This window comes from Mesoplodon bidens (assembly GCF_964165515.1).
Source record: "Mesoplodon bidens genome assembly, chromosome: 5".
NCBI classification, from domain to species: Eukaryota; Metazoa; Chordata; class Mammalia; order Artiodactyla; family Ziphiidae; genus Mesoplodon; species Mesoplodon bidens.
This window is the reverse complement of record NC_138161.1, coordinates 86766831-86787317: the sequence shown is the minus strand read 5'-3', so window position 1 is coordinate 86787317 and position 20487 is coordinate 86766831. Positions and strand designations below refer to the sequence as shown.

Genomic DNA, 20487 nt, shown 5'->3' with positions numbered 1-20487 from the left:
TCTAGATTGGTAGATTCACTGTTGTCCCGATCAAAATCCAACCAGGCTTTTTGGTAGAAACTGATAAGTTGATTCTAAAGTGTACATGAAAAATGCAAAAGATTCACTTTGCTGTACAGCAGAAAGTAACACAACATTGTAAAGCAACTATACTCCAATAAAAATTAATTTTAAAAAAAGAAAGAAAATGCAAAGGGCCAGAATAGTTGAAAATTTTTGAAAAAGAACAAAGTTGAAGGGCTTACACTACCTGATTTCAAAACTGATAAACTACCGAACTGAAGATAGTGTGGTACTAGCTGAAGAACAGACAAACAGAACAGAGTAGAGAGTTCCAACAGTCCACTTGATTTACAAGAAAGTACCAAGGCAATTCAGTGGAGGAAAGGAAAGTCTTTTCAATAAATGGTGCTGCACTAAATGGATAACTGTATGAAAAAGAAGGAGCTCAATCCCATCTCACACCATACTCACAAATTAATTCAGGATTGGTCACAGGCCTAAATGTAAAAGCTAAGACTAAAGCATCTAGAAGGATAACAAAGAAGAAAATCTTTGCAACCTTGGGGGTAGGTAAAGAATTATTAAGCAAAACACAAAAGCACTAACCATAAAAGAAAAAATTATAAAGTAGACTCATTAAAATTAAAATCTTCTGCTTATAAGAAAATGAAAAAGCAAGAGATATACTGGGGGAAAATATTCACTACACATATATCTAACAAACGATTTGTGCTCAGACTATCAGACCATCTATCTATCTATCTACCTACCTACCTACCTACCTACCTACTTAACTACCTTCCTACCTATCTATCTATAATGCCTACAAATCAATAGTAAAAAGACAAACAACTCAGGGCTTCCCTGGTGATGCAGTGGTTGAGAGTCCGCCTGCCAATGCAGGGGACACGGGTTTGTGCCCGGGTCTGGGAAAATCCCACATGCCGCAGAGCAGCTGGACCCGTGAGCCATGGCCGCTGAGCCTGCTGAGCCTGCGTATCCAGAGCCTGTGCTCTGCCATGGGAGAGGCCACAACAGTCAGAGGCCCGTGTACCACAAAAAAAAAAAAAAAAAAAAGACAACTCAAAACCAAAATGGGCAATATACTTGAAAGACAGTTCAAAAGGAAAATGAACAAATGGTCAACAGCATGTGAAAAGGTGCTCAACATCATTAGTCATCAGGAAAAAGCTAATTAAAAGCACATAGCCTTACAATTTCACATCCATCAGGATGGCTACAAGTAAAAAGATGAATACCAAGTATTGGGAAAGACATAGGAGTATAAAATGGTACAACCCCTTGGAAAAGTCTGGCATTTAAACATACATTTATCCTATGATCCAGTACTTCCACTCCTAGGTATTTATGCAGGAGAAATTAAAATACATGTCCACAAAAAGACCTGTATGATAACACCAAATGCTAGTGAGCTTGTGGAGCAATAGGAACTCTCACTGCTAGTGGAAATACAAAATGGTACAGCCACTTGGGAAGACAGTTAGATTGGCGGTTTCTTACAAAATTAAACATATTCTTATCATATGATTCAGCAATCGCCCTCCTTGGTATTTACCCATAGGAGTTTAAAACTTATATCCACACAAAAACCTATACACAAGTCTTTATAACAGCTTTATTGATAATTGTCAAAAGTTGGAAGCAACCAAGATGTCCTTCAGAAAGTGACTGGATAAACTGTGATTACTTAGCATTAAAGAAAAAAAAAGCTATCAAGCCATGAAAAGACATGGAGGAACCTTAAAAAATGCATTTACAAGGTGAAAGAAGCCAATCTGAAAAAGCTATATACTGTATGATCCAACTATATGACACTCTGGAAAAGGCAAAACTATGGAGACAGTAAAAGGATGAGTAGTTGACAAGGGTTAGAGGGGAGGAAGGGATGAACAGGCAGAGCACAGAGGATTTTTAGTATTATTCCGTATGCTACTGTAATGGTGAATACATGTTACTATACATTTGTCCAAACCCACAGAATGTACACCACCAAGAGAGAACTGTAATGTAAACTATGGACTTTGGGTGATTATGATGCGTCAATGTAGGGTCAATGACTATAACAAATGTGTCACTGATTGGGGATGCTGATAATAGGGGAGGCTATGCATACGTGGACACAGGAAATATATGAGAAATCTCTTTGGGAAATCGTACCTTCTGCTCAATTTTGTTGTGATCTAAAATTGCTGTAAAAGATAAAGTCTATTAAAAAAAAAAGGCTTGTACACAGTTAGGAAATATTTCTTAGATATGTAATTAGAAGTGCAAACCATAAAAGAAAAGAAATTGATATCTTAGACTTCATCAAAATTTAAAACTTTTTTCTTTAAAAGGTGCCATTAAGAAAATAAAAAGATAAGTCAAAGATTCATAGAAAATATTTGCATGTCATATATCTGATAAAGCCCTTGCCTCTAGAATTTAAAAAAATATTTGAATATTTTACTTCAAGTATTTTTATTTGAATATTTTAAAGAATATTAAAATTTTTTTGAAACTCCATATGACGATGGTGACAACCCAATTTAAAAAATGGGCAAAAGATTTAACTAGATATTTCAGCAAAGCAGATATACGAATGACTAATAATAATAAGCAAATGGAAAGGTGCTAATCATCATTAGTCATTAGGGAAATGTAAATTTAAACTGTAATAAGGGAATTCCCTGGTGGTCCAGTGGTTAGGACTCCGAGCTTCCACTGCAGGGGTCACAGGTTCAATCCCCGGTCAGGGAACTAATCCCGAAAGTGGTGTGGCCAAAAAAAAAAAAAACCAAACAAAAAAACACATAAATTGTAATAAGATACACTCATACAGCCATTAGGATGGCTATAATAAAAAAAACTAACAATACTGAGTGTTGGCAAGAATGTGGAGAAATCAAAACCATCATACATTGTCAGTGGGACTCTAACATTGTACAGCTCGTTAGGAAAACAGTTTACCAGTTTCTTAAAAAGTTAAACATAGGGCCTCCCTGGTGGCGCAGTGGTTGAGAGTCCGCCTGCCGATGCAGGGGATACGGGTATGTGCCCCGGTCCGGGAGGATCCCATATGCCGCGGAGCGGCTGGGCCCGTGAGCCATGGCCGCTGAGCCTGCGCATCCGGAGCCTGTGCTCCACAACGGGAGAGGCCACAACAGTGAGAGGCCCGCGTACCGCAAAAAAAAAAAAAAAAAAAAGTTAAACATAAACTTACTATATAATCTGGTAATTACACTCCTAAGAATCTACCCAAGAGAAATAAAAATATAGGCCCACACACACCTGTACATGAATGTGCACAGAAACATTATTTATAACAGCCAAAAACCAGAAACAATTCAAATGTCCATCAACTAGCGAAGAAATAAATGAAATGTGGTTACATCTGTAAAACTGAACTATTCATCAATACAAAGGAACAAGCTACTGATACATGCTGCAAATGGATGAACTTCAAAAACATTATGCTAAGTGAAAGAAGCTAGACACAAAAAACTACATATTCTAGGATTCCATTTATAGGATATATCCAGAAAAGGCAAGAGACAGGAAGTAGGTCAATGGCTGCCTGGGCTTAGGAGTGGGGACTTAAGCTGGCATGAGGGAACTTTGGGGGTGACAGAAATGTTCAAAAATTAGATTGTGGTGATGGCTGTACAAATCTATAAAAATCATAGAATCGTACACTTACAATGGGTGGATTTTATGGCATGTAAATTGCACCTCAAGAAAACTGTGTTTTTAAAAAAGGACTTGTAAAAGAATGTTCACAGCAGTTTCCTTCATAAAAGCCCCAAACTGAAAACAACCCAAATGGTCTTCCAGGCAGAATGGACAAATTAATGGTGGTATAATCAAAGAGTGGAATATTAGCTATTAATAAAAAAGAACAAACTACTGAAATACACAACATGCATGAATCTCAAAAACATGTTGACAAAAGAAGCCACTTTTGTTTTCCTATTGTATACTGTATTCCATTCATAAAAGAGTCTGTTGTTTGCTGTAGACAACCTCTGAATCAATCATCACACTTATTTCCAGAAAGTATGGTGTGTGTGTCTATTTGGAAGTCATAACATGTCAAATAGTTAATATAAATGAATGGCTAATGATTTAATATTCAGTTTAAAATGTTTTAATTATGTCATGTGATACACACAAATATATCTAATATATGTATGTTATTTAACATAATCAAACTCATTTATTCTGTGCATATTCATTCACTCATTTACTCCAAACATATCTATAGAGGACGAAAAATATATTCCTGGCATCCAAGTTCAAACTATGACTCAATCACAAATACAATGTTGATATTTCACTTCTTCTTCATGACAGAATCTGAGTGTACCTTTCAGAATACAGTTTATTTAACATGAGTTTCCTGGTCTGCTCCTGGGAGGAAAAAGTGTTACGAACCTAACAGTCACAGACTTATGAAGCAAAAACAAGTTTGGTGCCAGTCGGCAACAGCAGATTCAGGACTAGTAAGTGAGGCTGTCATTTCAGGCCTCCACGAACTCCCCGTCCTGCCTGCGCCTGCCACTGGAAGGCAAGCTAAAACGTGCAGACACACCCTGAAGGAAGCTGCTGCCTGGTCAGTGGACTCAGGACTCAGGCCAGGAGGAAGAAATGCCACCATCACAGGCAGCTACCCACCCTTCGGGTAACTTCCCTCCCACTCGCCAACCCCCTTGGGAGTCACACCTCAGAATCTGCTCTAAGCTGGGCCTTGACGTGTGTGATGATGAACAAGGCGTGATTGCTGCTCCCCAGAGAATCTGTCTACAGACCACACTACCCAGTGCCCGGGAGGGTATCTGTCAGGGTACTTCCTGTACTCCTCCTGCATTTTAAAGAGTGTTTAGAATGTTCATGCTTTTTGATCCAGCATCTCCACTCCAGGAATTCATCATAAGGGAATAATCAGAGTTGAAGGAAGTAATTACGGCCTGAGCAGCTCACTTCAGCATACTTATAATGGCCTACAGAACACTCTCCCACCCCAAAAGGATCAGAACAGTTTAAATGCCTCACAATAAGGAAGTAGTCAAATGATTTATGACAGTCATAAGATGGACTACTATCTGTAGCCATGAAAGACAAGCTCTTCAGAAAGATTAAAGGACGAGAAAATGCTGACAGTACAATGTAAGATGACAGAATTGAGATAAAAGCTGTATGTGTCAGGGTTTCTCACGGGGGGAGATACTGTAATGGAATTTCTCAGGCCTTCCAGAGGTTCTAGTGATCCCTGAGAATCCGTGTGACCGAGAGGCGTGAGCTGTTATCCTCAGACAGTCTAACGGTAGGGTAGGGGATGGGAGGCTGAAAACCAGTGGTACATACAGTATTATTCCCATATTGGGTAAACCCGAAAAATGAATGAATATACACAGATCAGAGGTAATTAATGCCAGGCCACCTGTGATTGCTAAGGTCATGGCCTTGTAGACCAATACTTCTCAAGCTTCAATGTGGATCTTGGTAAAAGCTGGATTCTGATTCACTGTGTCTGGGGTGGGCCTGAGATTCTGCACTTGTAACAAGCTCCCGTTGCTGCTGGTCTGCAGGACACACAGGATTAGCAGGCAGCAGAGGCCAGGATACCAATGGGAAATGGCAGGGGCTGTGGAGGGAAAGCCCTGCAGAACAGTCAGAAGGGAGCAGCTCTGTTGGCTGTTAGCTGGGGTGGGGAGGGCCATGGAGGCTGTTCCGCATCTCACTGGAACACCTGGCTGGGAGCGGCGGAGGAGAAAAAAAGGAGGAGAAAGGCAACAGTTCCATGAAGGCCCGGAGCCGGGCGGGAGGAGGAGGGAGCCCAGCAGCCCAGTGCCCCACCTCCCCCTGCGCCCCGCTGGCACCTCCGTGAATGGGTCTGGGCAGGAGCTGTCAACCGGGCGACCTCTGCCTCGGCTGCTGGCAGGGGACTCTGGCGGGGACGGGCTACCCCTCCGTTCAGCCTCCCTGGACACAAGGGATGCTTTCAGCTTCCCGAGAACACCTCAGCTCTCAATCTCCCCCTTCCCCTCCCCAGACGTCATCACTGCCTATGACTCCTTAAGGGCATAAGGAGTACGAACACAGGTTACCTTCTCCGATAAAGCAGAACGCACAGCCCACTCGTCTGTTCCCACTTCTGGGCTCACCTCTGGCCTGAACCTCAGTTCACCTGTGTACCTCTCCTGACAGACAGCAATAGGCAAGAGAAACAAATGCAAACAAATAAGCCCGCACCACTGGTCAAAGATCAAATTGATAGCCCTTTTTTTTTTTTTTTTTTTTTTGCGGTACGCAGGCCTCTCACTGTTGTGGCCTCTCCCGTTGCGAAGCACAGGCTCCGGACGCGCAGGCTCAGCGGCCATGGCTCACGGGCCCAGCCGCTCCGCGGCATGTGGGGTCCTCCCGAACCGGGGCGCGAACCCAGGTCCCCTGCATCGGCAGGCGGACTCTCAACCACTGCGCCACCAGGGAAGCCCTTTTAAAACTACAAAATGCTCTGCCAGTACAGGTGAACAGCACCTCTATTATTTCTCCAAGTTAAAAGTAAACCCCCTGGGGTACCTGGTCTTTGACTTCGCCACTAAAGGGCAGGTCGGACACAGTACTTCACGGGGCCTGGGTCAGGACTTCGTATTTGTTAGCTGCTCCCAGCATTCCCGTGAGGAGGGCACGTCCGCAGCTGACAGAAGAGGCACCGAAGAGGACTCAGGTGGCCCAAGCCCCACCGCCGCCGAGGCAGAGGCATCTGCCCCATCTACGCAGTCCGCTGCTCCCCCACCAGGGGCCGGTGGGGGGACCCATCTCCTTTCCAGAGGCACAGCGCATTTTAATGCCCAGACCACAGGGCCACAGCCCCAGTTCCCGGCCCCATTCTGGTCATCAGTTCCAAAGCCGCTGCTCCGCCAAACCCCCTGCTGACATCTGTCACGGAGGACATTTCCTCAGGCCACGAGGCAGGCCAGGCGGCCTCTGAAAACAGGGAGGTCAGAGCTGGAAAGCGTGTCTACCCTGCAGCCTGCCTTCTAACATTCTCGGGGGGAAACCCCCCGAATAAAGGCCAAAGCGAAGGAAGGCAGGGCTCCAGCGGCAGCGATAGCCAAGGCTCAGGGAACCCCTACTCCACGCCGGGCCCTCCACGCGCCGCTTCACCCTCGCAGCCCTGTGAGGTAGGTGTGATCAGTACTTCCATTTTACACAGGAGAAAACCGAAGGGCAGAGTGGTTAGTAAAATAGGTCAAGGTCACACAGCGAGGTGGTGGGAGAACCAGGAAGACATCAGCCACCTGGCGAGTCCACACTCGGGGGCGCCACGCTTCACCTGTGTTTGCTGAGGCCGGTCATCAACCTAGTCTCTTTGCAGGCCGTCTGTTTGACCAGGAAGTAGTAATCACCTACCTGAGAACACGCCCACACACCTGAACCCCAGAGCGCCCCAGAAAGGCTCCGATCAACCCGCCGGCCTGGCACTTAGGAAAGCTCTCGGCCTCCAATGTCCTTCTTCCAACCACACAAGGCAGCCCGCCGGCAGCGCCCCCCGCCCACGTTTCTTCTCACACTGGGGTACGCACACACCTAGACTGACAGCTCTAGTGACAAAGGTCTCAAAACAACACCTGGCGTTTCCTCAAAACCGCACGGCCGGGTTCCATCTGTACTTCCTCCTCAGCACTGCTGCCTCACCGTGCCCACACCTCCACACGGCAGCCGCGAGCACTCAGAACTCAGGGAGAGGAAACAAAGATCTAAACAGCAGCCTCCCCTGCGACGAAACGCCACATACAGACAGAGGCGGGAACATCGGTCCCACGACCCTTGAGTACAAGTTTCAAGATGAGGAATCAGGCCACTCTTGGACTTGCACCCCAGAAACCTCTCAAAGGCTGGACTAGGGCCCCTCAGTTCCTCCTGCCTGCGGAGCTTTCCGACGGGGCCATGCCTCAGTGGTGTGTAGGACAGATGTGTCACCAGCTGGAGAGGGGTGGGCAGAGGAGGGGGAGGGGAGTACCTTCTGGGCCCCTCAGAGCAGAGAGCCAGGGCACAATCTCAGGATCCCTCTGGATCCCAAAGTCAGGCTGCTTAAAGACGGAGGGCTTCTTGGTGGCCCACCCCTACAGGACACCCTGGGGAACCCCCCAGGTGCACAAGACCCATCTTCCCACTCACAAAGAGTCAGTGGTTTGGGGTTTGGGAGGCCCTCCTTTTCTCTGCTGCAGCGTGCCCACACATGTACTCCATTTTTATTGTATTGCAGGGATAGTAAGCTCTAAAGTTCTATGTAAATGAGTAACACAGACGGGGTGTGAGAAAAATGATGACATACCTTGTATTTTCTGTCATAGAATCACTGCAGAGTAAACACAAGAGGCTTCATTCTCTCAAAGGAATATGCTGTTTCCCGTTTTCTTGGGACAAGAGCCCTCAAGCTCTCTTGGGTTATTCCATTTTGGGTAGATGCACACGTAGGAAGACCTCTTACTGTAAGAAACAACGGTACAAGTGCGATGGTCCCCGGGCTCAAGGATGGGGACCACATAGGGAGGGGTGGAGACCAGGTGGAAATGGAGTACACGACCCTCCTCTAGAGAGAAGGCTGCTCCAGTACCGCCTTCAGGAATTCTTGGGGGCAGAATATTTGAAATCTCCCAATTGTCAACATTGGCTCAGCTTTGTTTTTGATTTTCCCAAACTGCGCTGGCCTGATAAAACATCCTTGTCGGCTGGATGTGGCACATGGCCCCAGTTTGTAACCAGGGCAGCTGAGTGTGGCAAAAAGATAGCTTGCCTAAACTAACTAAAGAACTCTTGGGTATGGTAGCTCTGCTGTCTGCTAGAGTTTGGACCAGCACAGAGGCTGGAAATAACGTAAACTCTAAGGTCCAACGGATCTGAATTTGAATCCTGGCTCTATTTTTACCAGCTGCCAGACCTCAAGTGAACTACGAACCTCTCTTAGCTACAATTTCAGCCACAAAATGGGTTGAAAATACCCAATTTAGAGAGCTTTGTGAGAATGAAAAAGATGTGTGTGAAGATGACTCGAACTCTTAATGAATGTTAAATTTCCTTCCCCCATATCTCCAAAGAAACCACCTGGCAAGCCTTCGCTTCTTTAGATTTTCAAATTTCTCATCTGCTAAAAACTAAAATAATCCTCCAGCACCGCTGCTGAATTTCACAGGATGGGATGAAGTGATGTAGATGAGAGCAGAGTGCTTACAAATTAAAGAGGATTATTGACTGGATTGCCAACACCCTTTCCTCTCATTTCTAGGCCAACAAAGCAGTATGTAATTTGCTTTTCTAATGTGTTTATACCCTTCCACAACATGATGTGGGAGAAGATAGTGTCACATTTGTGGTAATTCCTTAAAATGGCGATTAACAATCAACTCTCCAGAGCCCGCCCCAATCTACCATCCTCTCACAGAGGAGAGCAAACGTGAGGTCACTGCCTGTTCACTTAAGAGCCTGGCAAGTTTCTTTTCTCTCTCCATGTTCTTGTCTCAGAGAACTGAGGTAGAAAACAAAGTCACTTAACAGTTGCATATTTCTTTGATTCACACAAAGAAAACTGTCACAAGCCAAACAATTTCACTTAAGTACCATCATGAATTCACTATGATATTTTCCAACAGTAAGGGGATTTTGTTGGTTCTCTCATTTTCCCATGCACTACAAGGAAACTGGGACATGCTCTGGCATTTCCTCAACTGAATCTGACTTAAAGCGTCTTTACAACTTCTTTTATTCTAGTGAATCTACACGGGCAAGGTCTAGGCTGAGGGGATTCATCTAACACTTCAACTTTTAGCTATCACTGATATAATTTACTTGACTTGTTTTCTCTTAAAAGCAAGGAGGGGGCTTCCCTGGTGACGCAGTGGTTGAGAGTCCGCCTGCCGATGCAGGGGACGCGGGTTCGTGCCCCGGTCCGGGAAGATCCCACAGGCCTCGGAGCGGCTGGGCCCGTGAGCCGTGGCCGCTGAGCCTGCGCGTCCGGAGCCTGTGCTCCGCAACGGGAGAGGCCACAGCAGTGAGAGGCCCGCATACCGCAAAAAAAAAAAAAAAAAAAAAGTAAGGAGGCATTAAAATCAGTTCCACGGTATCTACTAAGAAATGTGGGTTTATCTTTCGGGACTATGCCTCCATTTCAGGCATGATAGAATGAGTAGTAATTATATGATAAATCCAGAGGGGGCAAAAATAAGCAAGTTGGATGAATATATAGATATAACTTCCCGCGTCCCTCCTCTTGAAAGCAGGGTTCTTGGAAAAGAATGCACAGAAATTTCAGGAGCCAGTTCTTTGCTAAATATTTACACTGCATGATACCTGAAGCAAACAAGCTGAGGACAGGAAACAGGCCACACACACAGATAAGATCTCTCTCGGGTAATAAGTAAAGCTCCACTCACCTTGTGATTCGTTTTCATAATGTTGACTTTGTATGGATGTATACAGTGCTTCCAAAAGTGTACACAAAACCTAAGTGTGTACGGGAGTGTTCACTACCCTGACCTCTGTTTTTTGATGAGCATAACTTAGAAAGGATTTGGGCAGTTCAGAAAAATTGCTAACACATTTTACACAACCTATCCATTTGGAGACAACTCAACCCCTATGCTCGCTAATACCCTTTGTATAAAAAAAAAGCTGACCCAGCATCCACCTGCATCAACTTGATCCTCTCAGCTTTGTCACACTCAGCAAATACTCTATGCCTTCTGAACAAAATAAAGCGGCACCCCTGGGAGGGAGAAAAAGACTTGTTATGAGTCTGGAGAGGCAGCCTTTATACCCAGCTAACAAAGAGTGAGGATCTGTGGAAGGCTTTGAATCTAGAACCACTAGTGTTACCTTCCAAATCTACCTTCTGCAAAAAAAGCTCCACAAGTGGTGTTACGTTGAAAGGAAAATGACAAACATACAAAAGCAGAGTCGAGAGTACAAGGCAGTCCACACCCCCATACCATTCATCCATCTTCAACTATTAACAATTCATGGCCAATCTCCCTTCACCTTGTTCCCCCTCACTTCTCCACTAGCAGCCTCCCCCAAAACTGGCTTATTTTGAAGCAAATCCTCAACCTATATTTCAAGTTTAGAATGTATTTCTAACAGATAAGGGTTTAAAAAAAACCCTAATCATGATACCGTTACCAAAAGTAACTAAACAAAACTAATACTCTTAATACTAAAAAACAACCAGTACAAATTTCCTCTATTGGCACAATTTTTTTAAAAACTATTTTCATCAAATCAGGACCCAACCAAGGTTTTCACATAGCATTGCCGCCTTCTGTCTCTTAAATAGTTCTTAAACCACAGGTTCCCTCCATCCCTATGATTATCATAGCAGCCAGGATGATCCTCACCTGCAATTCCCAACAATTCTATTCTAGAGATACCACAAAGAAACTCCAGTCTTAGGGGCTGTCAAGAAAAAAATGTGTATGTTAATTAGTCGTTTTATAGTTAAAGAAGTTTAAAAGTAACCTGAAAAGCACAAACGAAATTGATCTGACCTGAAGCCATGAACAATTCTGAGATCCAAACACTCATTCAAGTGTCCTTTGCAATTCTGGTCTGTGGTGGATTTATCTCCGGGGTTTGAGCGACTCCCCAGCCCCGGCCCTTACCCGAGTCATTTGCACAAGCAAAGCAATGGGGCGAAGCAAGTGCGTTTCCTCCCAGCTGGACCTTCCTCCGCAAGCCGGGTCCTCGCGGTCGCTTCCGGAATGCGGGGGGCGGGAGACCCTGCTGCCACCTCCCGAGGCCACCTGCCCAGGTGAGAAGAGGAGTTTCATTGAGCCAACAAATTCCGGAGGGCGGTCCCAAGTTATTTAGAGAGAATTTTGAGCAATCCAGGCTGGGCACAGAGGAACCACCCAGAACGCCACGGTCTCAGAGAACAACCAACCTGAAAAGCCCTAATCCCAATGCCCGGCGCTCACGGGGGCACCGTCCCCAACGCCCGAGGGCCAAGAGAGGGGACGCAAAGTCCGCCCCAACGAATACACGAGCATGTGTGCCCGTGACTATATGCCCACCTGTGTGTCTCAGGAAGGAAAGTTGCAAACACTGATGTTTTACAATGTTTAATAGCTCTCTCCCCTGGAAAGGGGGTGCGAGCTGGATGTGAGTATACACCCAACCTAGGCCACCGGTTCCATCCCCGCACCCCACCCCCGGGTGCAAACCCGGGACGGACCCATGGCGCAAAGGCTACGATCACCCCCCAGCCGGAGCACGGCGTCCTCGGCTTTCAGTCCAGGGCCACCACCCACTCCAGGATCTCTGAAGTAATAAAGAACCCCAGCCCCTGAATCCCCGGGAGTGAAATTCCTCTCCCTCCACGACGCGCAGAGCACAGCCAGGGAAGCGGGGAGCGGCGCGGTGCCGTCGGCCCCCCGACCCCGGAGCCCCGGGTGAGGAGGGAAGCAGCTGCGAGACGCCAGGCGCGAGTCCCCGCAACTCACCCGAGGCGCGGCGGCTCCCAGCTCCCGGCTCGCGCTCCGCGTCCGCGGCGCTGGGCGCCCGACCAAGACCCGCGGCGAAGTCGCCGCCCAGGCACCTGCCGCGCCCGGCACTAGGTGACCGGGGACAGGCCGGGGCTGAGAGCACGGCCCCGGGGACCCCGCAGCAACCCCGCGGCGGCCCCGCGCGCTGCTACCAGGAAGTGCGGATGCAATCCTTTGAGCGCGCACGCCCCGTCGCGACCCCGGCGGGAGACTGGCCGGAGGGCGCCGCCTGCGGGCGGGGCGGCGAGAGGCGTCCAGGCCGCCACCCAGGCGCGCAGGAGAGGGGCCGGGGTCGAGGCTGGCACAGGGGACGCCCCGAGGGTGTAGGGTGGAAGATGAGACCCCCCCTTTTGTGTGCCGGGCCTTCAGATACTCCCACCCCCAGCCCTGCCCAAGGAGCTCCCATCTCCTCAGCAGGGTCGGCACGGGGCCATTGCAGTTTCCTCCAGATGAGGGTATACATAGGGTGACAGAACCTGATATAAACAACCACCTGTAATGCACTATGAATTCACATTTAAAATAAAAATCCGCAAATTGCATATTTGGAAATAGCACACTTATACTGCATTGCCTTTCTTTGTGACATTACTAATTTGTTATATTCAACAAATATTTGTCGAGCACCTACGACTTGCCAATCATTTAAACATTTAAAATATAGTGCAGGGAACTCCCTGGAAGTCCAGTGGTTAGGACTCTGCGCTTCTACTGCAAGGGCCACAGATTCGATCCCTGGTTGGGTAAATAAGTGCCGCATGCCCAGCGGCGCGGCCAAAAACAAGAAAAAAGAAAAGAAAAACCCAGCACAGTTTCCTCCTCCTCCTTTTCCTGAAGAGCCTTCAATAAGTGGAATGGGCTGGCCCTATCTTAACCTCCCAGAAAGCTTTTACTGGTCTTGCAAGGAACTTAGCAACGGCCCGCCCAAAGGTGCAGTAAGAACTGAACCGTGATAGAAATAAGTGTGGGCTGCTAGAGGGCCTGAGAAGCGGCTTGACCCAACCTGGGAAGGTCAGAGAGGAATTTCTGGAGAAGGGGACATGTGTGCTGAGTCCTGAAGGACTACAGGATTCACCAGGATGTGAAGTGTTTCAGCCAAGATTCCACTGTGAGCAAAGCCAGAAGCCAAAAGCTGGCCAGAGAGTGCATGTTCTGACAGAGGAATAGCAAGTGAGTCAATAGAGCTGAGAAGAAGAGGATGTGAACTGAGTTAGAGCAGGGGGTGTGGGGACCAGATCATGCTCCTATCACAAATAACAGCTGCTGACATGTATACACTGATGTGTATAAAATGGGTGACTAATAAGAACCTGCTGTATAAAAAAAATAATAATAACAGCTGCCGTCTATGGAGTGTATAGCATAAAACAGGAACTGGACATGCATCACTTCAAACTATGTGGTCGGGTTATTACTCCCCTTTAAAGAAGAGGAAAACGAGGACTAGGAATGTGAGGTGTCTTGCTACTGACAGGACTGGGGGGAGGTCTCTCAAGAGCTAGCCTGTACTTTTCATGGCTCTTTCCAGGCCAATCCAGGAGGCTGAATTATCTTCAAATGTTCTCAGCATCCTCAAGTATCCCCCGGTGCCCATTGCTGTCTCTCCATTCCAAAGCCTGTGTCAACAACTGCCCTCAGACCCGCGCCTGCCTAGAACAGATGCCAGAGGGTACGGCTGTGCACACCAGACTCTTTCCCAAGGGGAACTCGGTTTCAGGGGCTGGTGGAGGGACTGTGGAAGAGCCCTTTCTTGTTCCCTAATAGCCATTCTCTCCTTCTTCCATAATAATAGAATTGAAGCTGAGCCCAAGCCTGCTTAGAACAAAGACTACATTTCCCTTCCTCTCTTGCAGCAAAATATCAACACATCAACGGTGGTGCCCAGAACCCCTAGAAGCCATTTGATCCAGCAGTACTTCTGAGGCAGCTGTTTCCTCCCCAACATCTTTGATCTGTCAGATATTTTTCATGGGGCAGACACTGCTTACTGTCTCCTCAATATCCAATCCTCCTTCTTCCCTTCGAAGAGAACTCAGATTTTGTTCCAGGAGGCGACGCGCCGGGCTGAAATGCTCACCTTCCCAGAAGTCCTTGCGGGGCAGTCACACGGATCGACTGCTGAGGTGGAGGGGGAAGTTGCCTAGAGAGTCCTGAGAAGGTTTTTGCTTTCCTGAAGCGGACACCACCGATTTTCTCCTTCTGTTTTATTCTGGCTGTGAGGTTGCTGGGAGCTTGGAGGGTGAGCAACCATTTTATGACCACAGGACAACACACAAGAGAAAAGGAGGAAAAGCACCTACGGCAGACTGCTGAGCTCCAGACTTCTTATTACATGAGAAAAATAATCCCCTTACTTTTTAAAAATATATAAATTTATTTATTTTTGGCTGCATTGGGTCTTCATTGCTGCACGTGGGCTTTTTCTAGTTGTGGTGAGCAGGGGCTACTCTTTGTTGTGGTGCGTGGCCTTCTCATTGCGGTGGCTTCTCTTGTTGTGGAGCACGGGCTCTAGGCTCATGGGCTTCAGTAGTTGTGTGGTCTGGGCTTCAGCAGTTGTGGCACGCAGGCTCTAGAGCACAGGCTCAGTAGTTGTGGTGCACAGGCTTACTTGCTTCGCGGCATGTGCGATCTTCCCGGACCAGGGATCGAACCCTTTTCCCCTGCACTGGCAGGTGGATTCTTAACCACTGTGCCACTAGGGAAGTCCCCCCTTACTTGTTTAAAGCATTCTTGGTTAAGGTTTGTTGCAAGCAATTGAATGCAATCCTAATGGATACACTATTCTTTCCAAAGAAAAGCCTCAAAAATCAATCCACCAACCCTACCTAATACAGTGTGATAGCAGAAAGAGGGTGGGATTGGCATGAGACAATCTATGAATTTCAGCTCTTCCATTTATTTAGCTAATGACCTTGGGCAATTTTTTAAAATTAGATTACGTATTGTAAAATTAGAAATTGTCATAAAAATACAAGGCATAGTGCTTCCTGGCATATGGTGAGTGATTAATAAATGATCAGTTTAGAGCCTCCACCAAATGGATGTCTGGCCAATATGTAGATTCAGAATCATATATCCACTTACCAGTTTCACCCCTTAGACAAATCTTTTGTCTATTCAGCTCTTAGATGCTTTGTAATAGCAAAGTCACTCTTAAAGTTTCAGTGAAAACCAGCCCTTGCCTAGCGTCTTGTTTCCTCATCTCCTAGACAATATACACTCTACCAAAATTTTTTAAAAGGAAAAGAATAGAAGCATAGACTTTGTAGTGACCAGCCATGAATTACTGGTACACTAGTTTAGCAGGTACATATGCATATTTCTGTTTGACTCTCTTTTTTTAAATAAGAAACTCTAATTTCAATGCTTTGAGGTTTGTATTTTTAATTACCAAGCAAGATGTTTTAAATGGTCCAAAAAATATGCTTTTGTTGAAACTACAACATATCCCTTTATGCTGAAATTGAATAACATTAAAAATTACTATCATTCACTTTGGCTTTTAATTTTTTTTTTAATTTATTTATTTTTGGCCACGTTGGGTCTTTTGTTGCTGCGCGCGGGCTTTCTCTAGTTGCAGCGAACGGGGGTTACTCTTTGTTGCCATGCTTGGGCTTCTCATTTGGTGGCTTCTCTTGTTGCGGAGCCCCGGGCTCCAGGCACCCGGGCTTCAGCAGTTGTGGCTTGTGGGCTCCAGAGAGCAGGCTCAGTAGTTGTGGTGCAGGGGCCCAGGTGCGCCACAGCATGGGATCCTCCCGGACCAGGGATTGAACCGGTGTCCCCTGAATTGGCAGGTTGACTCCTAACCACTGTGCCACCAGGGAAGCCCTTGGCTTTTAATTTTAAAAATAATACATTCTTTCAATCACTACAGAAGTTTTTAAGTTAAAAAAAAAAAGGACCGTAATTTATTTAACCTGCCTTCTATTAATGGACATTTAGGTTATCTCTAGTTTATCTCAGTTACAAATGACATCGCCTTGAACATCTTTGACCCTACACTTTTGCCCATTTGTGTAATCTGACCACATCTCCCCACTTCACAGCTTGCTCGCTAGGTCCAGGCCCCCGTCCATCCCTTGACTGGATTGTTGGAATAGCCTCCTGAATGGTTCCCGTTTTTGTCCTTGTCCTCCTTCAACCCATCTGCAATGCAGCAGATGGAATAGTCTTTTTTTTTTTGGCCGCGCTGCACGACTTGCAGTATCTTAGTTCCCCGACCAGGGATTGACCCACAGCAGTGAAAGCGCAGAGTCCTAACCACCGGACCGCCAGGGAACTCCCTGGAATAGTCATTTTAGAATGTAGGTCAGATATTGTCCCTCTCTGGTCAAAACTTTCCAGTGGCTTCCCTCTCATTCAGAGTCAAAGTCAAAGTCCTTTATGTACCCTGAGAAAACCATAATTCAAAAAGAGTCATGTAGCAAAATGTTCATTGCAGCTCTATTTACAATAGCCAGGACATGGAAGCAACCTAAGTGTCCATCGACAGATGAATGGATAAAGAAGATGTGGCACATATATACAATGGAATATTACTCAGCCATAAAAAGGAATGAAACTGAGTTATTTGTAGTGAGGTGGATGGACCTAGAGTCTGTCATACAGAGTGAAGTAAGTCAGAAAGAGAAAAACAAATACCATATGCTAACACATATATATGGAATCTAAAAAAGAAAGAAAGAAAAAAAATGGTCAGAAGAACCTAGGGACAAGACGGGAATAAAGATGCAGACCTACTTGAGAATGGACTTGAGGATACGGGGAGTGGGAAGGGTAAGCTGGGACAAAGTGAGAGAGTGGCATGGACATATATACACTACCAAATGTAAAACAGATAGCTAGTGGGAAGCAGCCGCATAGCACAGGGAGATCAGCTTGATGCTTTGTGACCACCTAGAGGGGTGGGATAGGGAGGGTGGGAGGGAGGCGCAAGAGGGAAGAGATATGGGGACATATGTATATGTATAACTGATTCACTTTGTTATAAAGCAGAAACTAACACACCATTGTAAAGCAATTATACTCCAATAAAGATGTTAAAAAAAACACAAAAAACAAGGTCCTTACAATGGCCTATAGAGCTACACTGTCGGCCCCCATTGCCATTACCTCTCTGTACCATCCCCTTCCATACTCCCCTCTCTGCCACAGCCAGATGAGGAGCTTCCTTGTTTGTTTTCCTGTTTTAATATGCCAGGTAGACTTCTGCCTCAGGGCCTTTACACTTGCTATCTCTTTTTGGAACTCTCTTTTTCCAAATAACACATGACTTAATCCTTCACCTTTTGCAGGTCTTTACTTATTTTTGTTTTTAATAGTTAACAATTATGGAGAGGTTAACATGGCGAGGCATCTGGTCCTAAGTGTTTTACATGTATTACTTCATTTAATCATTACAACCACCCTAAATTTTATGATCCCCATTTTATAGATGAGGAACTTGAGGCACAGAGAGATGAAAGAATTTGTCCAAGACCCACAGCTTGTAAAGAACAGAACCAGGATTTGAGTATTCAAAGCCACTACACTTTACCATACTTGTAGTAAACGGAGAACCTCTCAGGAGCTGCTAACATCCTTTCTGCTCAGGCATCTTGCTCAAGATCTGAAGAGCCACGTTTCTTCAAATCCTGGGTTTTGGAGGTTGTAGTTATTTCCTTGCTTATATAGATGGACTTGTCTAAGTTTTTTATTGTTGTTTTCTCTCGTTCATTTCAGTATATTTCCTGGAGAAGCCCAGCATTACACACTGTACTTCAACTTTACCAGAAATCTTTAGTAGCATTATTTGCAAGAAAATTGCAAAGTAGCTACTGACTCCCCTACCCTGGGCCCTGTCCAATTCAGTAACCACTAGTCACTTATGACTATGAATTAAGTCCTTAAAATATTAGTAGTCCAAATTCAGATATGCTGGAACTATAAAATACACATTGTATTTCAAAGACTTAGCACAAAAGAAAGAATGTAAAATATCTGGATAATAATTGTTTATATTGATAACCGTGTTGGAATGATAATATTTTATACATACTAGGTTAAATGAAATATAATATTAAAATTAATTTCATTTGTTTCTTTTTACAATGTGGCTACTAAAAAAAATGTAAAATTAATACATGTGGCTCACATTATATTTCGATTGGGCAATGCTGCTCTAGGGTTTCCTTTCCTGCAGCTATGGTTTAGGCAAGCGGAGGGGAGGGCAATATATACGCACAAAAAAGGGATTTAATTATACTGGCGGAGAACTTGCTGAGAGGGAAACAAAAGGCAGAGGTAGTATGCTCAAGACGCAGGACAGACCCATCACATTCCCTTGTCAAAACTTTCCCCACGTGGGCATAATTTCTTGCCTGTGCAAATGCCGCCCATACTCCATGCCAGTCCTCCTGTCTTTTCTGTGGTCAAACCACACACAGCCTATTCTTCTTTCTGGTTCCTGAGTCCCCAGGGATCTTGCTGACCAAGTCATATTTATTTCTTCTATTGATTCCATATATTCTTCACCAACAGAACACAACATTCAAAATATTCCCAAACATGTTAGCTTCAAAATAAAACCGGGGTGGGGGAGGGGAGGGGGTGGAAGTCGATGGCAATATAAATGAAACAGGTTGGCTATGAGCTGGTCATTGTGGAAGCAAGGAGACGGGTACATGGGGGTTTGTTACACTATTTGGTCGACTTTGGTATGTGACTGAAATTTTCCTTAATAAAAAGTTTAAAACAAATTCCCAAATATGCATAATTAATACAAAATCCCTTTTCATGGTTCAGGGTCCACACATGTAATTTACCCTAATAATTTCTCCCTTTTAAAATGTAATAAATTTCCTTTTGGTCAGAACCCATCTGCAAGAGGTAAGCAGACAAGATACAGTGTACAATGAAGGAAACAATGCAGAGCTTTCAATTTGGCTGAGAAGACAGGCTAAGTTCATGGCAGGCAGTAGCTTCACAACTTGAAAGTTTCCTGTTTATATTTTTTATAGGAAAGCTTTGGTACAAAGTCCAAATTCAGTGGCTAGTGCCTTGGGCCCACAGGAACCTAGCCTTATCAGTAACAGGTTTTTCAACAGCTGCTGTTTTCCCATGAAAGCGTGCCCACATCGCTTCTGAAACCAGGACATCAAGTGGAAAGCACTGATGAATTATTGTATGTTTCCTGCAGTACCACTCAGCCCCAGCATAGAGTGTAGGGGTGCTCCCTCTGAAGTTAGACTTCCTGGTTTCAAATCCTGGGTGACTGAGGGTTGCCTAAGTTTTTAATGCCTTGGTGGTTTTTAAGGTAAATCTGTAAAATGGGAATAATAAGGCATATCTCAAAGGGTGTTGTAATGATTAAATGAAATCATGTGTGGAATATGCTTTATACCATACCGGCCCAAAGGAAGGACCCAGTAAATGGTAGCTGTTGTTTTTACAGCAAACTCCTGTTTATTCTTAGCTGTTTGACACTTTAAAAATTGTCTAACTAATTAAATACTCTGGTTCCTATATATAAAACATGCGAAATTACCAATTTTTAAATAGTTAAATGACTGTCTTTTCCACTAGACTTGGCTCTCTGAGGGTAGGATCCATGTATTATTCAGTTTGAACTCTCAGTGTCCAGCATAATGCATCTCGTAATCTTTGAAAGACATCACCTTGAATATAACAAAATACACTTACAATTTAAGGTCTAAACATTGCTCTTACGGTTATAAAATGTTTAGGACACTGGTTTATAAGCAATTTATAACATGAAGTGGATGTGGCTTTTGTGTTTACCTTTCTTGGGGAACTCATTCAATAAATATTTATTAAGTGCCTCCTGTAAGGAAAGGATCGTGTGCTGGGTGCCTCATTAAAGAAGAAGGCAGACACAACTCTTATGCCCGGAATTTATTTTTAACAGGGGAGACACCTTTGCATGACCACTTACGAAATTACGTAT

The 20487-nt window shown here is 45.1% G+C and overlaps 1 protein-coding gene across 3 annotated transcripts in view; it reads right to left on the bottom strand.

Annotated features, from left to right (window-relative positions):
- The window catches only part of GPR160 (G protein-coupled receptor 160), a 36513-nt gene extending 23838 nt beyond the window's left edge, over window positions 1-12675 (bottom strand). For 2 of the 3 annotated variants that reach the window (XM_081234552.1, XM_081234553.1), the window contains exons 1-2: window positions 12501-12675; window positions 11661-11801 (exon numbers count right to left, since the gene is read on the bottom strand). The gene's annotated coding sequence lies outside the window, so the exon portion shown is untranslated. Of the gene's footprint in view, window positions 1-8341; window positions 8497-11660; window positions 11802-12500 lie in introns of all 3 variants that reach the window. The other variant, XM_081234554.1, reaches the window with a different exon arrangement.
- Window positions 12676-20487: the final 7812 nt, after the last annotated feature.